This window comes from Papio anubis, unplaced genomic scaffold (genome assembly GCF_008728515.1).
Source record: "Papio anubis isolate 15944 unplaced genomic scaffold, Panubis1.0 scaffold158, whole genome shotgun sequence".
NCBI classification, from domain to species: domain Eukaryota; kingdom Metazoa; phylum Chordata; class Mammalia; order Primates; family Cercopithecidae; genus Papio; species Papio anubis.
In genome coordinates, this window is record NW_022161557.1 from 1 (window position 1) to 19,433 (window position 19,433).

General features: G+C 41.9%; 1 long non-coding RNA gene across 2 annotated transcripts; it reads right to left on the reverse strand.

The window, feature by feature from the left end:
• Positions 1-8,858: 8,858 nt before the first annotated feature.
• Positions 8,859-13,886, reverse strand: LOC103885184. 2 transcript variants are annotated; one of them, XR_648117.4, is made up of 3 exons: positions 13,200-13,886; positions 10,801-10,910; positions 8,859-9,400 (listed from the first exon to the last, which is right to left on the reverse strand). It is a non-coding gene; the product is annotated as an uncharacterized LOC103885184 (long non-coding RNA). The 2 variants fall into 2 exon arrangements; XR_002522597.2 differs by having other exon boundaries at positions 10,801-13,886.
• Between the last annotated feature and the right edge of the window lie 5,547 nt (positions 13,887-19,433).

Below are 19,433 nucleotides of genomic sequence, written 5' to 3' on the forward strand. Positions count from 1 at the left end.
AAAAAAAAAAACACACAGTTTATGTGCAAGATGTGTAAGGAAAGCAGAATATACCATTGGTAAAAGGATTATAAGGAGGCATAAGAATGTATATTTTTACCTATATTAAAAAGTTAAAAATTACTGTTTTGAAGGTTTAAGCAAGGTTTAAAATGTTAATTGTAAAGAACATTCTGTGTGTAAACATATTAGCTAAAGTTAAAGAAGTATCATCCCGTTTTTCTGTGAACTGGACATTAAAATAAAAGCATAACAGGTTTTTCTTAAAGCACCAACCTGCTCTTTAGCAAAAATTGTAAAAGGTTAAAAAGAGTCTATAAAATCTTACCTTGTGGTCAAACATTAAAAATTAAATAAATATGTCCACAAGGTTTTATTAAAATTAGGTTTAACATTAATAACACACAAATATAAAGATAAAATTTAGCTTATCTAGTATAGAAATCATACGAGAAGCACTGTTAAATGTAAAATGGTATTTGGATTTCCTTGGTTTAAAACTAATAAAAATAGGTGCTAAAGGAAATTCATCAGTAAAAAGGCTCTAAAAATTATATACTTGGTTTATCTTCAACTTTCCTTTCTCGCAAAAAGAAAAATAAATAAAAAAAAAATAAAACCAAAGAAAACCCTAGAAGTCTTTTAACGCATGTACTACCCCTAGAATTTCCAGCAAACCAGCACCAGCCTGAAGATCACATTCTCATCGAAAGGTGGAAAGAAGAAAAACTTGAGCCAGCCTGGGAAGGACCTTACCTTGTGCTGCTAACCACCAAGACTGCTGTTCATACAGCAAAAAAAGGATGGGCTCATCACACCCGAGTCAAGAAAGCACCACCCCCTCCAGAGTCGTGGGCCATAGTCCCAGGGGAAAACCCTACCAAACTAAAGCTAAGAAAAATTTAACTCTTTTCATCTATTCTATTACTCTTTCTTCTGTCCTCGTTCTATTGCTGACCATCTAGTTATTGATATAACCAAGTCAATTTCACCTCAAACTATTGCTTGCCTTGTTATACCCTGTGAGGACTTGCCAAGTCAAAGACAGCTTTCTACTTCAGAAAAGTACTTCTGTCCGTCCTGACTCTCCTCAGGCTGGGCATTAGTAAACTAGGACCATTTAATTTGGGGAGATTTCGATAAAGACCCCAGTGCCAACCAGGAGTGTTGCCCCCCGATGTAGCGCATTCGTGCCATAGTTGGTCCAACGTTCTGTGGACCACTAAAGAGCAAGGATGGACTGCCACAACTGATTTTGTAATTTCCCTAAAACCATACATTCATTTTACTAGAGGATCATAGAAGTTAAAGACTTAAAAAAACTTTAGCTATTAAGACAGGATACCAAGATGCAAACGCCTGGTTAAAATGGATCAAATATTCCATCTGCACATTAAACAAAAGCAATTGTTATGCTTGTGCACATGGCAGGCCAGAGGCCCGGATTGTCCCCCTTCCACTAAGGTGGTCCTCCAGTCGACCAGGTGTAGGCTGCATGATAGCTCTTTTCCAGAACTCTACAGCCTGGAGTAATAAGTCATGCCAAGCTCTCTCTGCTATATCCCAAAGTCCCTACAGGTCAGCCTCTGAGGGCCATCCAGCTTCCGTCTCCCAACACTAAGTTCACTTCATGTCTCTCACGGCAGGGAGGAAACTTAGCATTCCTTGGAGACCTGAAAGGATGCAGTGAGCTTAAGAATTTTCAAGAGCTTATCAATCTGTCAGCCCTTGTTCATCCCTGAGCAGATGTGTGGTGGGGTATTGTGGTGGACCTTTACTAGGCAGTCTGCTAAATAACTGGAGTGGCACTTGTACGTTAGTCCAATTGGCTGTCCATTTCACCCTGGCATTTCATCAACCAGAAGGGAAAAATAATAATAAGATATCATAAAGCGAGAGAAGCCCCTTACGGGTTTTTCAACTCTCATGTCTATTTAGATGCAATTGGAGTCCCACGAGGAATACCAGATCAATTTAAAGCTTCAAATCAAATAGTTGCAGGATTTGAGTCAATATTTTAGTAGGTGATGGTTAATAAAAATGTAGATTAGATAAACTACATCTATTACAACCAACAGCAATGAGCTTTTCATGAGTTAAAAGAAAAACTCATGTCGGCCCCAGCCCTGAGGCTACCTAACCTGACAAAACTCTTTACACTCTATGTGTCAGAAAGAGAAAAAATGGCAGTTGGAGTTTTAACCCAGACTGTGGGGCCTGGCCAAGGCCAGTGGCCTATCTCTCAAAACAACTAGACAGAGTTAACAAAGGCTGGCCCCCAGGTCTAAGGGCCCTAGCAGCAAAGGCCCTGTTAGCACAAGAAGCAGATAAACTAACCCTTAGGCAAAACCTGAATATAAAGCCCCCCATGCTGTGGTAACTTTAATAAATACCAAAGAACATCAATGGTTAACAAATGCTAGAATAACCAAGTACCAACGCTTGCTGTGTGAAAATCCCCACATAACCATTGAAGTTTGCAAAACCCTAAACCCCACCACCTTGTTCTCAGTATCAGAGAGCCCAGTTGAACATAACTGTGTAGAGGTGTTAGACTCAGTTTATTCTAGCAGGCCCAACTTCTGAGACCATCCTTAAACATTAGTAGACTGTAAGTGGTACAAGGATGGGAGCAGCTTTGCCAACCCCTGCAAAGTGACTCTGAAGACGACGACAAGCCCTGCTCCAGTCACACCCAGAAGCTGACTGGTCCATGCAGGGCTGAAGCATGAGGAAACTCATCGCAGGACTCATTTTCCTTAAAATATGGACTTGTACAGTAAGGACTTCAACTGACCTTCCTCAGACTGAGGGCTGTTCCCAGTGTATACATCAAGTCACTGAGGTAGGACAAAAGGTTGCTAAGGTCCTATTATTTTACGGTTATTATAAGTGTACCAGAACTCTAAAAAGAACTTGTTTGTATAATGTTATTCTATACAAGGTATGTAGCCCAGGAAATGACCAACCTGATGTGTGTTATGACCCATCTGAGCCTCCCATGACCACAGTTCTTAAAATAAGATTAAGGACTAAGGACTGGTGGGAGGTCATAAATGATATGAGTAAAGTGTTAGCCAAAAAAAAAAAAAGGGTGCCCAAACAAATCACCTTAAAATTTGATGCCTGTGCTGTCATTAATAGTAGTAAGTTAGGAATAAGGTGTGGTTCTCTTAATTAGAAAAGAGGCTATATGGCAGAAAATAAGTACATCTGTCATAAATTAGGACTGTGTGGAAATAAATGTAAATACTGGTCTTGTGTCATTTAGGCCACTTGGATAAAAGAAAAGAATGGGCCGGGTGTGGTGGCTCAAGCCTGTAATCCCAGCACTTTGGGAGGCCGAGACGGGCGGATCACTAGATCAGGAGATCGAGACCATCCTGGCTAACATGGTGAAACCCCGTCTCTACTAAAAAAATACAAAAAACTAGCTGGGCGAGGTGGCGGGCACCTATAGCCCCAGCTACTCGGGAGGCTGAGGCAGGAGAATAGCATGAACCCGGGAGGCGGAGCTTGCAGTGAGCTGAGATCCGGCCACTGCACTCCAGCTTGGGCGACAGAGCGAGAATCCATCTCAAAACAACAACAAGAGCAACAACAACAACAACAAGAAAAGAAAGATGAAAAGGATCCAGTTCACCTTCAGAAACGAAAAAATGGCCCTTCCTGTACTAAGGGACAATGTAACCCCTTAGAGCTAGTAATAACCAATCCCCTATGATCCTTGCTGGAAAGAAGAGGAGTGTGTGACCATTGGAATTGATGGGGCCAGACTGGATCCTCGAGTAAATATCTTGGTTCGAGGAGAAGTCTACAAACGCTCTACTGAGCCAGTGTTTCAAACTTTCTATGATGAACTAAATGTACCAGTACCAGAAATTCCAGGAAAAACAAGAAATTTGTTTTTGCAATTAGCCGACCATGTATCCCAGTCTCTCAATGTCACTTCATGTTATGTATGTAGAGGAACTATAATAGGAGATCAGTGGCCATTGGAAGCCTAAGAATTAGTGCCTACAGACCCAGTTCCTGATGAATTCCCAGCTCAAAAGAATCACCCTGATAATTCCTGGGTCCTAAAAGCCTCAATTATTAGACAATATTGCATAGCTAGAGAAGGAAAAGAATTCACTCACCCTGTAGGATGACTTAGTTGTCTGGGACAGAAACTGTATAATGGTACCACAAAAACAGTCACTTGGTGGAGTTCCAATCAAACAGAGAGGAATCCATTTAGCAAATTCTCAAAGTTGCAAACCGTGTGGACCCACCCGGAGTCCCACCAGGACTGGACAGCCCCCACTGAGTTGTATTGGATATGCGGGCATAGAGCTTATGTCAAATTACCTGACCAGTGGGCAGGTAGTTGTGTTATTGGCACTATTAAACCATCTTTCTTCCTACTGCCCATAAAAACAGGTGAACTCCTGGGCTTCCCTATCTATGCTTCTCATAAAAAGAGAAGCATAACTATAGGAAATTGGAAAGATGATGAATGGGCCCCTGAGAGAATCATACAATATTATGGGCCTGCTACTCGGGCACAAGACGGCTCATGGGGAAACCGGACCCCCATTTACATGATCAACCGAATCATACAGTTACAATCTGTCTTAGAAATAATCACTAATAAAACCAGCACAGCCTTGACTATTCTGGCCCGGCAAGAAACTCAGATGAGAAATGCTATCTATCAAAATAGATTGGCTCTTGACTACTTGCTAGCAGCTGAAGGAGGGGTCTGTGGAAAATTTAACCTTACTAATTGCTGTCTACACATAGATGATCAAGGGCAAGTAGTTGAAGACATAGTTAGAGATATGACAAAACTGGCACATGTGCCCGTGCAAGTGTGGCATGGATTTGATCCTGGGGCCATGTTTGGAAAATGGTTCCCAGTGCTAGAAGGATTTAAAACTCTTATAATAGGAGTTATAATAATAATAGGAACCTGCCTACTGCTCCCTTGTTTGATATCTGTACTTCCTCGAATGATTAAAAGCTTCATTGCTACCTTAGTTTGCCAAAATGCCTCAGCACAAATGTACTATATAAATCACTATTGATCTGTCTTGCAAGAAGGCATGGGTAGTGAAAATAAAAGTGAGAACTCCCAATAATAAAATGAGTGAGAGTCTCAAAAGAGGGGAATAAGGGAGGAGACCACCCCTCATATTGTTTTATGCCCAATTTCTGCCTCCAAAGAAAGAAGAAGTAAAAACTAAAAGGCAGAAATGAAATCCACAGGCAGACAGGCCAGCACCGCACCCTGGGCCTGGTAGTTAAAGATCGACCCCTGACCTAACTGGTTCTGTTATCTATAGATTACAGACATTGTATAGAAATGCACCATGAAAATCCCTATCTTGTTTTGTTCCGATCTAATTACTGGTGCACGCAGCCCCCAGTCACGTACCCCCTGCTTGCTCAATCAATCACGACCCTCTCACATGCACCCCCTTAGAGTTGTGAGCCCTTAAAAGGGACAGGAATTGCTCACTTGGGGAGCTTGGCTCTTGAGACAGATGTCTTGCTGATGCCCCCGGCTGAATAAACCCCTTCCTTCTTTAACTTGGTGTCTGAGGAGTTTTGTCTGCCACTCGTCCTGCTACATTACCAAGGGAGGGAGTGGACACAGATAAGAGAGGACCGACGTCTGAACCCTGGGCTCTCCAACCTTTAGACACCAAGAGAGAGAAGAAGAAATTAGCAAAAGAGATTGAGAAGAAAAATAGGAAGAAAAACAGCTAAAAGAAGCAAATATTTCAAGTGGTCAACTGTGTTAAATGCTGATGATGGGGCATGTAAAGTGAAAACTGTGAAATAACCATCGGATTAAGAATGTAGAGAGATCATTGGAGACCTTGAAAAAAGTAGCTTCAGTGAGATGGTGGGGATGAAACCTGATTGAAGTGGGTTCTAAAGAATTTGGAAATAGTATATATCTTCTTCCTTCTTCCTTCTTCCTTCTTCCTTCTTCCTTCTTCCTTCTCCTTCTCCTTATAAGCGAGCTCCTTAGAATATATATATATTTCAATTCTAAGAGTGGTAAGAAGGAGAAGGAGAAAATTAGGGCAATGTTTGGAGGGAGAAGTGGGATCGAGACAGGGTTTTAGAATATGGGAAATGCAACAGCCTGTTTGTATATTGATGAAAATTGTTCAGTCAAGAGGAAAAAATTGATAGTACAGGAGAGAGAAGGGAGAATTTCTAGTGTGAGGCCTTGAGTAAGAGGGGTGAGAAGGGATCTAGTGCATGTGTGGAAAGGCTGAAAAGGTGTGAAGATTCAAGATGTGGAATCATTTGGAGGAATTAGGAAATGAACAGAAAAGAATCCTTCAGAATTTGCCAGTCACTATAACCCTTCTCTTGATTATTTTGGGCACATGTGCTTGCCCAATACAAGCCAATTTTGATTGTCAGGCTTCCTCCAAAGTCGTAACTTAGTTGGGAGGTGGGTAATTTGTGCACAGCGAAGGCAGCCATATAACCCAAGCATGGTATACTTCTTTTTTTTGGAGATGGAGTTTCGCTCCTGTTGTCCAGGCTGGAGTGCAATGGCGCCATCTCGTTTCACTGCAACCTCCACCTCCCGGGTTCAAGTGATTCTCCTGCCTCAGCTTCCTGAGTAGCTGGGATTACAGGTATGTGCCACCACGCTGGGCTAATTTTTGTACTTTTAGTAGACAAGGGGTTTCTCCAAGTTGGTCAGGCTGGTCTTGAACTCCCGACCTCAAGTGATCCACTTGCCTTGGCCTCCCAAAGTGCTGGGATTACAGGTGTGAGCCACCGTGCCCGGCCAAGCATGGTATACTTCTTCAGAACTTCTATAGCTGCCATATCACACCCTTGGCTCTTAAGTGGGTGGTCAACTCAGATCTCAAGATCACCTTCACATACATTTAACTCTGAGAGAATAGAAATGGAACAGTTAAACATGCAGGAAAAGGGCAACAGCCCTGAAAGCTTCAGAATTAGACAAGAATACAGAGGTGAGGCACAGGAAACAGCACGATGCTGCTGAGCGCCCAGCCACAGAAAGGAGTCGCACTGGAGGGAGCTCTGGGGTAGGGGTTCTAATAAGTGGAGAGGTCTGCTTACTTAAAAATTCTGTTGGGGGAGATAGTCATTCACATTCTGCTTCTGTTACTAAATTTTGTTCAACATTTCAACCAATAAATTCAGAGGTTGGCAAAGGTGGAGCATAAGATAATTTTCACCGACTGGCTCTCTACAGGCTCAATTAACTGCCTTCTTCACCGGAGGTGAGTATGGAGAGCTTCAAAGGCTTTCAAGGTAACAGTAGAGTGCTCAGCATTCCAAGGGAGTGAGTGAAGGAAGACTTGGCACACTATGAAAGGTACAACTCTGTGCCTTTACCTAGTCCTTTCTTAGGTCCACATACTTCCTGCCTTAGGAAATCTTCAAGGCAGGGTCACAAATTATATAAAGAGGATATATTTGAAGGTTGAAAAATTAACTTGATCTAGTAATTGTCCACAGGTTGTAGTCCATGCCTTTATTTATTTCTTTATTTAGAGACGGAGTCTTACTCTGTCACACAGGCTAGAGTGCAGTGGCATGATCTCGGCTCACTGCAAACTGCACCTCCTGCATTCAAGCAATTCTCATGCTTCAGCCTCCCGAGCAGCTGGGATTACAGGCATGTGCCACCTTGCCCAGCTAATTTTTTTATTTTTAGTAGAGATGGGGTTTCAACATTTTGGCCAGGCTGCTCTTGAACTCCTGGCCTCAAGGGATCTGCCCGCCTCGGCCTCCCAAAGTGCTGGGATTACAGGCGTGAGCCACTGCACCTGGCCGATGCCTTTATTTTGACAGAATAACAAAGAAATATACAAACTGTCAGGCCTCTGAGCCCAAGCCAAGCCATCGCATCCCCTGTGACTTGCACGTATACACCCAGTTGGCCTGAAGTAACTGAAGAATCACAAAAGAAGTGAAAATGTCCTGCCCCGCCTTAACTGATGACATTTCACCACAAAAGAAGTGAAAATGGCCGGTCCTTGCCTTAAGTGATGACATTACCTTGTGAAAGTCCTTTTCCTGGCTCATCCTGGCTCAAAAAGCTCCCCCACTGAGTACCTTGTGACTTTCACTCCTGCGGGCCAGAGAACAACCTCCCTTTGACTAATTTTCCTTTACCTACCCAAATCCTATAAAACGGCCCCACCCTTATCTCCCTTTGCTGACTCTCTTTTTGGACTCAGCCCGCTTGCACCCAGGTGATTAAAAAGCTTTATTGCTCACAAAGCCTGTTTGGTGGTCTCTTCACACGGGCGCGCATGACACATACAATAACCAACAGTAATCTAAAAATTGAAATGGGTAACAGTTAAGTGGAACACAAAGTCCATATAGATTATAATTAATAAAAAATTTTACTGCCGATATACAACTAAAAATCAGTCAATTAGTCTAGATATGACAAAGAATAAACACAAACTCAATTTATGCCTTGAGGCTTGACAACTTTGCTGAATTATGAAGCCTCCAGCGAAGATAGACATAATTTGTTACCTAAATATAAGAACTATGAGCAACAGTTTCCTATCACTTGTTGGCCAGTTGATGAACTGATTCTTGATGATTGACACTAACAAACTGATTACATATGTGTGTATATACACCTTAAGGGAATGGAAAGATACCTGTGAGAGAAGAAGAAAAGGATGATAAAAGAAAATAAAAAAAAAAAACACTGCATAACAGTGATGTCTTTCAAAGGCAGATAACTGAGTTCTATCTGTAAACTTCCTTTGCTTTTGAATTCATTTGTAAACACTAACCTATATCTAGTTCACTCAATTTGAGAATATTTAATAAGAAAAACTTTATTATTTAAATCACACTCATTTTATTTTTTGGAAAAGGAAAAAATAAATGTAATTATAAACCCACAGTAACAAACCATAGAAAAAGTTAAGTATCTTTCACAAAGAATGAGAATAACTTAGGAAAAGAATTGAAAACATTAGTAGGACTCTGCGAAAGTATTTCCCAGCATTTTTACAAGCTCTAGCAGCCTCTGTAGGGGTGAAAAAGTAATCCCTTTTTACTACCCATCGCCAGGATCCTGGCAGATACTTCTACAACAAAAGGCAGGTGAGCAAGAGAGAAGCACAGCACATTTGCTTAACAAAGTTTTATGTGACATGGGAGCTTTTGAGATGAAGACCCAAAGATCCAAGGAAAACTGTGTAGATTTCTGTTTTTCTTTGACGGAGAATGGACAGGCATGTAGAAACGCGATTGGACAAACGATTGAATGAAAACCAACTGAGAGGGAACTAAGCCCTGTTTGTGCAGATTCTTCCTCGCCAATCTGGAGCATTTCTTCCTTTGGGGGTTGAGGGCAGAACACCCGTCATTTGGCAGCCTTTAGGGGAGAAGGGAGAAAGTCAGACAGTAATTTCTTGCTTTGAGGGAAAGGAGTTCTACTTTCTATGACTGACTTCAGGAGAGAAATGAGGGAAAGTGAAGGAAGATGAGAGAAGGTCAGAGAGAATTTTTTGCTCTTCTAGGGATGGAAAAATTCCACCTCCACCCTCTTAGGGTCTTGGCTGGGTCTGAGAATTAAATTAATGTCATATAGATTAACAGGTGAAAAGCATACAAATTTATTTAATACAAGTTTTACATGGCAGGGGAGCCCTCATAGATAAATGAAGACCCAAAGAAGCAGTTAGAGTGAGTTACTTATATACTGAATTGGACAAGGAATTATAAGTTGTGAAGAAGCAACTAACTTGTGTAGAGAGGCTTTAAAAGATAAGAGTTATTCTGTCAAAGTCTGCAGTATTCTCTTGGTTTTAACTTTTCATCCTTGAAGATAAGGATGCTGTCTTTCCTCCTAGTATAGGGAGAGTGTCTTCCACACTGGAATTTCATCTTCAGCTCTTAAGAAACAGCATGAAGGTCAAAGTGATCTTCCGGCATCTGCTGTTTTTCAGGTGTCTTTAACTTAAACAGTCAACGTGCCAGAATATCATATTTTAACACCTTAACTTCCGAGGCCCTCCCAGCCTCCTTCAGTTCAGAGTATCCAGTATGCCAAAGTACCAGACTTTGGGGTATCATGCTCTGAGCTCTAATACCTCTTAAATATGGTGATGGTCATTTTAAAACATATTATTTTTATACAAAAATATGTAGGTATTAGAAAATATAGATTTAAAAAAATTACTTGCAATTCCACTTTCCAGAAAGGATAGAATTTGCATTTTGGTGACTATCTTTTCAGAATGTTTTCTATATGGTAATAGCTTTCAGGCAGAGAAAAGAAATGAAGTGGCAGAGATGATATCAAATACTGTGATATTTTGAGAAATCCTTTGAGGAATATATATATATATATATGACAATTCCAAATTATTTCAAAGTAATTGACAAATCAAAAACTTTGCACAAGAAGGAGTAAGACCTAGAAGACGATGACAACATCACAGAGAACGAGTGGGGGTAGACAGCAGCCGTGAGAGGTGATCTATTTGTAAGTCAGAAAATACTGTTGTCTTGACTGGTTTTGAAAATTCATCAAAAGAGGAGGAAGAGTAGAGATATAAAATGAGAACTATCAGAGTGTAGTTTTGAAACTTGTTTCAAGTGTGTTGGCAGGCAGTGGTCGGGGAGGGCGCTCAGTGTATCAGTGCACTCCATACTTGAGTTGAGGTTAAAAATGCATGAATGTCACAATAGCAGATTGAAACACTGAGCCCTTGGAGACCAGAACAAAGAGGAAGTGGAGAAGGGATTCCACCACCAGGTGGTAATACTCACCAGTCCAAAGGGATATAAGAGAGGGAAAAATCATTGCATTCAATCAGAACCTTATGCTCTGATGCCAAACTTACACTGCCCAGCTAATGGAAGTGGTTTGACCCGTTGACCTGCGAGGTACAACATTAATACTTTAAAGACTCATCACATGTCCTCTTGAGAAAAGAGTACACTCCTTCCAGGATGCTTCTGACACTTCACTCCCTGTTCCAGTAGCAGCTGAAACATTATGCCTCTTTTGACTGGGTTTCCTTGTAACCCTGACTAAAAACTACCTTAGGCTTGAGGGGTTGGATGGTCCATCTCCCTGGGCCAAGCCTGGAGTCAGAGGTTCTCAGTTAATTCAACTGAGATCAAATCTTGCCGTGTAATTAAATCACAGCAAAAACTACAATGATATGGAGGCGAGAAGACACCCTGTGGTTTGGAACATAACCCAGTTTGCTATTAAAATGAACAGGGTGTCTACAGCTAACAACAGTGTATATTTCTAAATAGCTAGAAGAGAAGAGTTGAAATGTTCCCAATACAAAGAAATGATAAATGTTTGAGGTGATGGATACCCTAAAGACCCTGATTTGATCATTACACATCATATGCATGTTCAAAATATTACACATGCCCCATAAATATGTACAAATAGTATTTATCAATGAAAAAAATGTATGTATAAAATGGGCAGGGCGTGAGTTCTGGATGACTTGTAGAAATACTGCCATTAAACACAAAACACGTTTGCTAGAGTGCAAAGGTCAGAGTGAGAATGAGTCATTGAGTCCTGGAGAACTCAGGGCCATTAGCTGTAGTCAAACATCAGCCCTGCCAATCATTACTAACTGATGACCTAGGATTCTGCTCAGAGTCCCCCACTAAATGCTAGCCATGTGTCAGCCATCATGCTGCCCAAGAGAATCATTTGGTAGACATTCTGAGAGACCTGGGGTGCCTGAGCCAATGTGAGAACAAGATGGCAAAGTTCACACACGTAAGTGTAAAATTCATCACTGTACTGTAGGTGAACTCAAGTTTGGTCTTTTAAAGTCATTCATCAAAAAAGAAAAGGCAAATGCAAAGGTATTGTCTTCATAATTTTTCCTCATCACTTGAGAGCACAGGCTGGGAAAAGAGGCTCCAGAAAATGCCCAAATGTGTTGTTAGTGCTATAGGAAATTTCAAAGAATAGGGTATGGATCTACCTGGAGAGATCAGACATGATTTAAACATCTAAAGAACAAGTTATGGCAATATAGACCTTATATTCAGGGCTTTTCACCTATATCTTCTTTCTATTAACTAGTAGTGTGCTACAGGGGAGCCCAGGGAGCTGCCTTTTAAGCCCCAAATCTATCTCTTCTCCTTAACTTCTCTCTGGGTAGGGGCACAGAGTCTTAGTCCTCACCACACCTCCAATTCCAAGGAGTAATCTGGTATTGCAGAAGCATTCAGTTCTTCTTTCCCTTGCATCAAAAACATTCAAGTGAATCTGAGTCCAGAGAGGGGAGCACATCCTAAGTGTAAATAGCTCCTTTCAAACCCTTTGGAGTCTTTCTTTTTCTTCCTCCCTCTGTCTCCCATGTTTACTCATCCTGAGGTCCTTCCTCAGGAGCACTCTCCGAAAAAGGCCTAAGATTTGCTGCTGTGTTCCAATTCTGGTCAGATCCCTATTTGGTACTTTAATGGGTTAGAGAATTTGAAAGATCAGGGGAAATCCTAAACTGGACAGAACCTAGATGTTTACAAGACCCTCTCCCTTGGTCTTAGAGTGAAAATGACATTTATTCAATAAATATTGATTGAGTCCCTGTGGTGTTGCAAAGCTTTGCATGTAGAGAATGTAAACTTTTTCTGTTTCACTGATGATTTTAGTCATTTAATAATAAAATCCCCACTCCCTCTAAGACAACCTTTCTTCTCTCCTGCTTCTTGATGAAACAGTCTATTCTTGGATTAACGTCAGCTCTTTATCCAAAGCTGGGCTGACAAGCTTCAAAGACATTTTAGTAACAACCCCATTGCTGTTTCTACCACTTACTTGTCACTGTGACATGAGAACGCAGAACTAGGAATTTTGGGTGCTCCTAGCTCCACCCAGGTGAAATCTGGTCCCCGACAGAGGAGAGTAGGCTGTCAGCTAAATTGCACACACAGCATCTTGCCTGCAAGAGTCTGAATGCTCTGAAAACTCTCTGGTCTTATGATGCCTCTACTCTGCAAAAGGATCATTGCTGAGGTCAAATGACTCTCCCCGTCATCACTCAGTAACTGAACAGCTACACCAAAAATAGAATCCTGCCTAGTACTCCTGTCTCTCAAGCAGGACCATAAAACATTGCAAACAGGAGGAAGCAGGAAGAAGTCCCCCATGAAGTCCTTGTCCCTGATAAAAAACAAAAGCTCACCTGGCCTCTGAAGTCATAACAGTTCTTGCGGCTTGGAGTGTGCCGCCATCCTCCCCAAACACACCTCGACTCTGAAAGTGACCCTAGAAAGGCTATGACTGCTAAGCAGCAGGCAGAACAGGCAGGTGCATTTGCTATGTTGAAGAGCAGCATTCCATAAGGATAATGTAAATTCCACTTGAGCCAAACTGCTACTGGGGACTGGACTCAAGTCATGCCCTCAGGTTGCAGAAAGGGGATGATGGATACTGGCCTTGCAGTTCTCTGCACTTGCTGGATGATACATGGAGCAGTGGTGTTGGCCTCTGAGGATGGCTGCCCAGTCGTTGACTGGAGCAGGGGTACAAAGCAGCACAGCACCGTGGTGGCTAAGATTCTGCAGTAAGACTATCTGAGTTTGCTACCATTTAGCTGTGTGAATTTACTTCACTTCTTTCTGTCTCCATTTCTTTATCTGTAAAATGCAGATGATAATAGCACCTACCTCATAGGGTCCATGGTTAGGATTAAGTGAGTTAATGTGAGTAAAGTACTCAGTACCTGGCATGTAGTAAGAACTAAAATTCACTATGTCACTCCATAGGCTATTAGAATAGGTCACTTTTAAAAATTACAGTTTTAGGCCGGGTGCAGTGGCTCACACCTGTAATCCTAGCACTCTGGGAGGCCGAGACGGGTGGATCACCTGAGGTCAGAAGTTTGAAACCAGCCAGGCCAACATGGTGAAACCCCATCTCTACTAAAAATATAAAAAAATTAGCTGGACATGGTGGTGTGTGCCTGTAGTCCCAGCTACTCAGGAGGCTGAGGCAGAATTGCTTGAACCTGGGAGGCGGAGGTTGCAGTGAGTTGAGATCATGCCGCTGTACTCCAGCCTAGGTGACAGAGTGAGACTCCATCTCAAAAAAAAAAAAAAAAAGATGGTTATAAATAGCCATGTGCTGGTAAATGTTTAACAACCAGCTCTTTAGGAAAAAAGCTCTGACTTGTAATGTTTACTGATTTTCATGGTTTAAATATTTCCACTATGATTAATTACAAACTACCAATGTGACAGCATTGGATGCAGAGCTGGGAGGAAGTAAAAGTGTTCACGGTCAGCTCCCAAGAGCCAGCATGTCACTGTTACGAAGCCCAGCTGGTAAAATGAAAGATGTGAAAAAATAAGAATAAAATTTGAAATACAAAATTATCACCAACTATGTAAAAAAACATTCTGTGCATAGGAAAAACATATGTAAGGAAATTTACTGGATACTGACTGTAGTTGCATTAGAGGGGTGGTAGGAATGTAATTAATCCTTTTATATATATATATATATTTGTTTCCCTTAAAGTGCTTATGTTAATTTTACAGTGAAAAAATGAGCAGAGTGAACTACATACACACACACACACACACACACGCTTTATATTATGGAAAATTTCTTTTTTTTTTTTTTTTTTTGAGACAGAGTCTCTCTCTGTCGCCCAGACTGGAGTGCAGTGGCACGATCTCGGCTCACTGCAAGCTCCACCTCCTGGGTTCACGTCATTCTCCTGCCTCAGTCTCCTGAGTAGCTAGGACTACAGGCGCCCGCCACCACGCCTGGCTAATTTTTTGTATTTTTAGTAGAGACGGGGTTTCACTGTGTTAGCCAGGATGGTCTTGATCTCCTGACCTTGTGATCCGCCCACCTCAGCCTCCCAGAGTGCTGGAATTATAAGCGTGAGCAACTGTGCCCGACCATATTATGGAAAATTTCAAACATATGGACTAGTAATATAATTTAAGTACTCAGTGGCTCCAAAAATTATCAGTGTTTTGCCAATCTTCTTTCACTTTAATTAAATAAAATTTCTTTCATTGTATTTATTTCAGAGACCATGTCCTTTCACCTGAAATAGCCCAACATATTTTTGAAAACATAACTACTGCATCTTCACATTTAACAAAAATCCTAATAATTCCTCAATATCATCTGACACCAAGTCCATATTCAAGTTTCCCCAATGGTGAAAGATGGCTTTTACAGTTTGTTTCCTTGAATGAGGGTTCAAACACGGCATTATGTTGCTATTACTTTAAATCTTTTTTTATTCCATAATGGTTACCCTCTCTTTCTCTTTCATGCCAGCAATTTCTTGAAGAAGCTGATCATTTGTCCTGTAGAATGTCCCACGTTCCAATTTTGGCTAATTGCTTCCTTACGGTTGCTTGTTCCTCTAGTCCCCACATTTCCTGTGGCTGCTGGTTGGACTAAGAGAGTGATCCAGGCAAGAGTTTTCATGGGTGGTGCCAGGTACTTCCTCCTGCATCATATTCTGACACATTTAATGCCTGGCTGTGCCACTTTTAGTGACGCTAAGATTGCATCTAAGTGTAATACATTTAGGAACAAAATTAAATAGGGGGAAATAATTGGAACAACAGAAATGCCAGACACAGAAGAAACTGATTTCAGCAAAACATGAGACAGGGTCTTCTCTGAACTCCTTTGGCCCTCCTGAGGGCTTCACATCCCCATCCCTGGTCACTAGAAAGCCTTGGAATGCCTCTATCTGGACCTGTACTTCCAATCATCCTTTGCACTGCAGCCACCAAAGTTCTAAAGTGCCAATCAGATCATTTCACCACCCTGGTTTAACTTTTCCAGTGGCTTTCTGTGGTCTGCTGGAAAAATGTAAATTTCTTTAGTTCATCACTTAAGCATCCTCATGATCTAGCCCGTGCCTACCTTCCCTACCTTCTCACCCAATCTCCTTCTCTCTTCCTATATATCATGCTTATCACCAATGCTCCAACCACACTCAGTTCCATGTAGTTCTATTTTTATTTATTTTATGTTTCATAGAGGCAGGGGTTTCACTATGTTGTCCAGGGTGGTCTCAAACTCCTTGCCTCAAACAGTCCTCCCATTGGGGCCTCCCAAACTGCTGGGATTGCAGGTGTGAGCTACCTTACCCAGCCCATGTAGCTCTCTTGATACAACGCTCCTTCACAACTCTGGGTCTTTGGATTGGTTATCCCCCTGACTAAAATGTCTTTTCTTTTGTCTGCTTGGCAGTTTTTCACCCATCCTTCAAGACTACTGAGCCAGCCATTTTTGACCTCCCTAGTCTAGTGTGAATGCCTGTCCTCTGTTTCTTCACGGGTCCTCATGAATAACTTAACTTATTCCATCATTCCATCCCAGTGGGCTTTCCTGGGCCTGGCACAGTGCAGGTGCCCAGTGATCATTTGTTGAATGAAAGAATTTAAAATGAAGCACTGTAGAAAGGATGAAAAAAATGCTGGGTGAATTTGCCATTGGCTGAACAAGCACACCCAAAAGATTGCTACGTGCTGAGTAGGCTGAGTGACCACATCTGTACCAGAGCACCTTCACTGTCTTTATTTCTGCTCTGCTCAACATTTTCATCCCTTTAGGGGTTGGGTTTGCTTGAATTGCAAACATAAGCAAAACCTACCTTGAGCTATTTCTTGTAGGTGCCTATATTAAAGAAAAACACAATGTAAGCTCAACCAATCAGAAGCAGCCAATGAACTTATATAACTAAGCTTTCCAACAAGATAGACCAAATAAGGCAACTGCATAACTGTAACCAATAAAATATCTTTTTTGCTTTACTTCTGTGCGTGTCCTCTAAAAGCCTCCCCGTTGTGTTCTCTTGGTGGATCTCCCCAACCACCTCTGGTATGGAACTGCCTGACTTGCAAATTGTAGTTTGCTCAACTGAACTCTTTAAAATTTCATTGTGCCTCAGTTTATTTGTTAACAACAATATCCACCACAAACTTTGTTTTGAGGATTAAATGAATTAATATACACAAAGTGCTTAGAATACTGTCTAGAACATAGTCCTATTTAAAAGCTTGTTATTAATATTCTGCCTCGGTCTTCACCTCTCTACTTGTTGGTTGGCTCTGCATATTTTGTGTTTAAGTTTTGTTTTATCCACAGCATCAGGCATAAAGCTTTAAAGGATGAATGAATCTTATAGAAGCACCTGGGAGATTGTTCAGGGTGGTAGTAAAGAGGATGGACTTTGGAGCCTGGCTGCCCAGGTTCCCACCCTGGCTGCCCCTCTGACCACTGAGTAACCTTCACCATACAGATGGAAGCCCTCTGTGCCTGTTTCCTTGTCTGTAAAATGACAGTAGTCCTGGGTCTGTAGTGACATTTACATGAGATCATTCATGTAAAGCTCCCAGCACAGAGGCTGGCAAATGGGAATGGCTCACTAAATGTGATTTCCTATTATTAAGCATTTTCCTTCCTTGGGAATTTGTATTTTAACATGAACTAAATAGGGGGCCTATTTGAAGGCAAGCCAGCATTTTGGACCTATCCCAATAATCAATCATCCTGTTTTTTTCATTCTATCTTGATTATCACATCAATCCTGTTTGTACTTGCACAAATAAAGTGGTTGGAATCTTGCCTGTTCACCAGAATGAGTGACAAGAATGACTTCTATTTCTGTCATTGGCTATATTCAACACAGGCCCTCTTGTTAATTCATAGTTTTTTTTTAAAAAAAAAAAAAAAAAGGCAACCAAATCATTTAGGTTCAAGGGGATGGGAACAATCCAGGGACGCGCTTAGAACAAATGTAGTTCTTCAGCAGCCCACTAATCGGGGTGGGTGAGACTCCCCAAAGGGCTGTGACTTCACAGCTAGGGGCCTCAGGCTAAAACTGTCCCTAATAGAAATCAAATAAAAATTCAGGGACTGCTTCCAACAACCTTACGGGACTTCAGCCGAACTGACCATTCCTTAGGGAGGGCACCTTCATAAGGAGCAAGAACCCTTTAGCAAAGAAGATAGGTGAGGTGGCCTGGATCCTGGCATCCTAAGAGCCCCAGGGAAATGGCCGGTGGAAGGAACCGAGTAGGGACCTCTCCCAAAGGCTTCTGTATCCTGGCTATGCCATATTTTTCCCTTGAAAGTTTATGTTGGAGGTGTTGTAAACATATTGTCCCTGCTTTTTAACCTAAGGTCAAATGTCCATTTCGTGTGATTACTTGCTACAAATGCTTCATTCTTAAATCTCACTCTTCACCAACTCCCATAGAATTACTGGTACCAAAAAACTCATATGATAAGCTTTCAGATATTCTAACATGTCTTCTTGCTTCCAGGTTAAGTTCCATGTACTTACCTGATTTATCGTGATCAAAGTGGTGGGGAGTTTCTGAGGATTTGGAGTCTTTCCTCTAATAATATCAGCTAACACTCACTGAGCATTTACTATATATAAATATGTTCCTGCACGATCTCATGTAATTGCAGAGGAAGTGGGGTCAGGTACTATTCCTGACCCTATTTTCTTTTTTTTTTGAGACAGAGTCTCGCTCTGTCACCCAGGCTGGAGTGCAGTGGCGCGATCTTGGCTCACTGCAAGCTCCACCTCCCAGGTTCATGCCATTCTCCTGCCTCAGCCTCCTAAGTAGCTGGGACTACAGGCAGCCACCACCACGCCTGGCTAGTTTTTTTGTATTTTTAGTAGAGACGGGGTTTCACTGTGTTAACCAGGATGATCTCGATCTCCTGACCTCGTGATCCACCCGCCTCTGCCTCCCAAAGTGCTGGGTTTACAGGCGTAAGCCACCGTGCCAGCCCCGCCCCTATTTTCATATGGAAAACGGAGGAAGCAGAGTTAAAGTAACTTGCCCAAGGTTGTTTGAAACATTTTACACCAGGAGGGTCTGACCTGAGGGCTGAGCTTTTAAGTTGTGATGTGGACCACTCCCTTCCTTTCACCAGTCCCATGATAATATGCAATGCATGCCTAGGACTGAGCCAAAAACAGAACTACAAGGGTATGGAACTTATGGTGATCATGCCCTTCCCTAGCTCTGGGAAAAAGCCTGAGGCACAACATCCCTCACCCTCACTATCATTCATTCTTGCAATCATTCCTTCAACAAATATTCGTAATTGAGGACATACCATGTGCCACATCCTCACCAAGGAGACAGTGGCGATCAAAACCAGATGGGAACCCCTGCTCTTACCAGGCCTACGATTCCCATGAGACACCAACGCAAGGGTGTAATTTACACTCACATAAACTTACAGCTGCAACAAGAGCTGTGAGGCAGGGGAACAAGATACTGTGAGAATATGGAATATGGAAAGGGGAAATTGCCTGATTAGGTCAGGGAAGCCTGTGACTCAGTGACAGAAGAGGAAAGAGGAGAGGAGAACATGTAATGGGGGATAAGAACAGCATGAGGGGAGGCCCTGT